Here is a 5,649-nt window from a genome sequence, read left to right as displayed (position 1 = left end):
TCATAACGTACATCGTCACATAGTGTTACGTCATACCGTATAACGTCACATAGTATTACTTCGTAACGGTTGACGTCATATAGAATTACGTCATGACGTATAATGTCACATAGAATTACGTCATAACGTATAACGTCATATAGTATTGCGCCATGACGTATAACATTATAAAGTATAACGTCATAACGTATAACGTAATATAGTATTGCGTCATTACGAATGACATCATATAATATTGCGACATAACGTATACCGTCACATAGTTATACGTCATAACGTATAGCGCTATATTGTATTACGTCATAACGTATAACGTCATATAGTATAGCGTCATTACGAATGACGTCATATAATATTGCGTCATAACGTATAACGTCGCATAGTAATACTTCATAACGTAGAACGTCCTATATAATTACGGTTTAACGTATACCGTCACATAGTAATACGTCATAACGTATAGCGCTATATATTGTGTAGCGTCATAACGTATAACGTCACATAGAATTACGTCATATCGTATAACGTCATATAGTATTGCGTCAGAACCGATGTCGTCATAACGAATTACGTCATGACGTATAACGTCATATAGAATTACAGTACAACGTATAACGTCATATAGAATTACGTCATAACGGATGACGTCATAAATAATTGCGTCATAAGGTATAACGTCACATAGTACTACGCCACAGCGGATGACGTCATATAGAATTACGCTATTACGTATAACGTCATATAGAATTACGTCATAAGGTACAAAGTCATATAGTATTGCGCCATGACGCATAACGTTATAAAGTATAACGTCATAACGTATAACGTCATACAGAATTACGGTTTAACGTATCCCGTCATATAATTATACGTCATAACGTATATCGCTATATTGTATTACATCATAACGTATAACGTCACATAGTATTACGTCATGACGTAGAACGTTATATAGAGTTACGTCATAACGTATAATGATATATGGTATAACGTTATATGGTATAACGTAATAATGTTGAACGTTGTAGAGTATTAAGGTGTAACGTATGACGTCACATAGTATTACTTCGTAACGGATGATGTCATATAGTATTACGCCATGACGTATAACGTCATATTGAATTACTTCATAACGTATAGCGTCATATAGTATTGCGCCATAACGTATAACGTGATAAAGTATAACGTCATATAGTATTGCGTCATAACGTATAACGTCACATAGTACTACACCACAACGGATGACGTCATACAGGATTACGCCATGACGTATAACGTCATATTGAATTACGTCATAACGTGTAGCGTCATATAGTATTGCGCCATGACGTATAACGTCACAACGTACAATGTCATAACGTATAGCGTCATATAATAATACATCATAACGCATAACGTCATATAGAATTACGGTTTAACGTATTCCGTCACATAGTTAAACGTCATAACGTATAGCGCTATATTGTATTACGTCATAACGTATAACGTCATATAGTATTGTGTCATGACGTATAACGTCACATAGTAATACGTCATAACGTGTAATGTTATGTAGTATTGCGTCATGATGTATAACGTTATATAGAGTTACGTCATAACGTATAACGTTATATGGTATAACGTAATAATGTTTAACGTTCTACAGTATTAAGTTATTACGTATAACGTCACATAGTATCACTTCGTAACGGATGACGTCATATAGATTTACGGTTTAACGTATACCGTCACATAGTTATACGTTATAACGTATAGCGCTGTATTGTATTACGTCATAACGTATAACGTCATATTGTATTGCGCCATGACGTATAACGTTATAAAGTATAACGTCATAACGTATAACGTCATATAGTATTGCGTCATGACGTATAACGTTATATGGTCTTGCGTAATAACGTATAACGTCACATAGTGCTACGCCACAACGGATGGCGTCATATAGAATTACGCCATGACGTATAACGTCATATTGAATTACGTCATAACGTACAGCGTCATATAGTATTGCGCCATGACGTATAACGTCATAAAGAATAACGTCATAACGTATAGCGTCATATAGTAAAACATCATAACGCATAACGTCATAGAGAATTACGGTTTAACGTATTTCGTCACATAGTTATACGTTACAACGTATAGCGCCATATTGTATTACGTCATAACGTATAACGTCATATAGTACTACGCCACAACGGATGACGTCATGTAGAATTACGTCATGACGTATAACTTCACATAGTAATACGTCATAACGTGTAATGTCATGTAGTATTGCGTCATGACGTATAACGTTATAATGAGTTACATCATAACGTATAACTTCACATGGTAATACGGCATAACGTGTAATCTCATGTAGCATTGCGTCATGACGTATAACGTTATATAGCGTTACGTCATAACGTATAACTTCACATAGTAATACGGCATAACGTGTAATGTCATGTAGTTTTGCGTCATGACGTATAACGTTATATAGAGTTACGTCATAACGTATAACTTCACATAGTAATACGTCATAACGTGTAATGCCATGTAGTATTGCGTCATGACGTATAACGTTCAATAGAGTTACGTCATAACTTATAACGTAATAAGGTATAACGTAATAATGTTTAACGTTGTACAGTATTAAGTTATAACGTATAACGTCACACAGTATCACTTCGTAACGTATAACGTCATATAGTATTGCGTCATAACGTATAACGTCACATAGTACTACGTCATAACGTATAACGTCATATAGTATTGCGTAATAAAGTATGACGTCATATAATATTCCGCCATGACGTATAACGTTATAAAGTATAACGTCATAACGCATAACGTCATATAGAGTTACGGTTTAACGTATACCGTCACATAGTATTCCGTCATAACGTATAACGTCACATAGTACTACATCAGATCGGGTGACGTCATATAGAATTACGCCATGACGTATAACGTCATATTGAATTACGTCATAATGTGTAGCGTCATATAGTATTGCGCCATGACGTATAACGTCATAGAGTACAACGTCATAACGTATAGCGTCATATAATAATACATCATAACGCATAACGTCATATAGAATTACGGTTTAACGTATTCCGTCACATAGTTATACGTCATAACGTATAGCGCTATATTGTATTACGACATAACGTATAACGTCATATAGTATTGTGTCATGACTTATAACGTCACATAGAATTACGGTTTAACGTATTCCGTCACATAGTTATACGTCATAACGTATAGCGCTATATTGTGTTACGTCATAACGTATAACGTCATATAGTATTGCGTCATGACGTATAACGTTATATAGTATTGCGTAATAACGTATAACGTCACATAGTACTACGCCATAACGGATGACCTCATATAGAATTACGTCATGACGTATAACGTCATATTGAATTACGTCATAACGTACAACGTTTCACAATAGTACGTCATGACGTATAACGTCATAGAGTATTGCGCCATGACGTATAACGTTGTAAAGTATAACGTCATAACGTATAACGTCATATAGTATTGCGTCATAACGTATAACGTCGCATAGAATTACGGTTTAACGTATACCGTCACATAGCTATACGTCATGACGTATAGCGCTGTATTGTATTACGTCATAACGTATAACGTCATATTGTATTGCGCCATGACGTATAACGTTATAAAGTATAACGTCATAACGTATAACGTCATATAGTATTGCGTCATGACGTATAACGTTATATGGTCTTGCGTAATAACGTATAACGTCACATAGTGCTACGCCACAACGGATGGCGTCATATAGAATTACGCCATGACGTATAACGTCATAAAGAATAACGTCATAACGTATAGCGTCATATAGTAAAACATCATAACGCATAACGTCATAGAGAATTACGGTTTAACGTATTTCGTCACATAGTTATACGTTACAACGTATAGCGCCATATTGTATTACGTCATAACGTATAACGTCATATAGTACTACGCCACAACGGATGACGTCATGTAGAATTACGTCATGACGTATAACTTCACATAGTAATACGTCATAACGTGTAATGTCATGTAGTATTGCGTCATGACGTATAACGTTATATAAAGTTACGTCATAACGTATAACTTCACATAGTAATACGTCATAACGTGTAATGTCATGTAGTATTGCGTCATGACGTATAACGTTATAATGAGTTACGTCATAACGTATAACTTCTCATAGTAATACGGCATAACGTGTAATGTCATGTAGCATTGCGTCATGACGTATAACGTTATATAGCGTTACGTCATAACGTATAACTTCACATAGTAATACGGCATAACGTGTAATGTCATGTAGTTTTGCGTCATGACGTATAACGTTATATAGAGTTACGTCATAACGTATAACTTCACATAGTAATACGTCATAACGTGTAATGACATGTAGTATTGCGTCATGACGTATAACGTTCAATAGAGTTACGTCATAACTTATAACGTAATAAGGTATAACGTAATAATGTTTAACGTTGTACAGTATTAAGTTATAACGTATAACGTCACACAGTATCACTTCGTAACGTATAACGTCATATAGTATTGCGTAATAACGTATAACGTCATATAGAATTACGGTTTAACGTATCACGCCACATAGCTATACGTCATAACGTATAGCGCAATATTGTATTGCGTCATAACGTATAACGTCACATAGTACTACGTAATAACGTGTAACGCCATATAGAATTACGCCAGAACGCATAACGTTATATGGTATTGCGTAATAACGTATAACGTCACATAGTACTACGCCATAACGGATAACGTCATATAGTATTGCGCTATGACGTATAACGGCATAAAGTATAACGTCATAACGTATAGCGTCATATAATAAGACATCATAACGCATAACGTCATATAGAATTACGGTTTAACGTATTCCATCACATAGTTATACGTCATAACGTATAGCGCTATATTGTGTTACGTCATAACGTATAACGTCATATAGTATTGCGTCATGACGTATAACGTCACATAGTACTACATCAGATCGGGTGACGTCATATAGAATTACGCCATGACGTATAACGTCATATTGAATTACGTCATAACGTATAGCGTCATATAGTATTGCGCCATGACGTATAACGTCATATAGAATTACGCCATAACGTACAATGTCATACAGTATTGTGCCATTACGACTGACGTCATATAGTACTGCGTCATAACGTATAACGTCACATAGTACTACGTCATAACGTATAACGTCATATAGTATTGCGTAATAACGTATGACGTCATATAATATTCCGCCATGACGTATAACGTTATAAAGTATAACGTCATAACGCATAACGTCATATAGAGTTACGGTTTAACGTATACCGTCACATAGTATTCCGTCATAACGTATAACGTCACATAGTGCTACATCAGATCAGGTGACGTCATATAGAATTACGCCATGACGTATAACGTCATATTGAATTACGTCATAACGTACAGCGTCATATAGTATTGCGCCATGACGTATAACGTCATAAAGAATAACATCATAACGTGTAGCGTCATATAGTAAAACATCATAACGCATAACGTCATAGAGAATTACGGTTTAACGTATTTCGTCACATAGTTATACGTTACAAC

The sequence above is a fragment of the Bombus fervidus genome, unplaced genomic scaffold (genome assembly GCF_041682495.2).
Source record: "Bombus fervidus isolate BK054 unplaced genomic scaffold, iyBomFerv1 scaffold0020, whole genome shotgun sequence".
Lineage (NCBI taxonomy): Eukaryota > Metazoa > Arthropoda > Insecta > Hymenoptera > Apidae > Bombus > Bombus fervidus.
The sequence above is the reverse complement of the archived record's forward strand: the minus strand, read 5'-3'. Positions refer to the sequence as shown.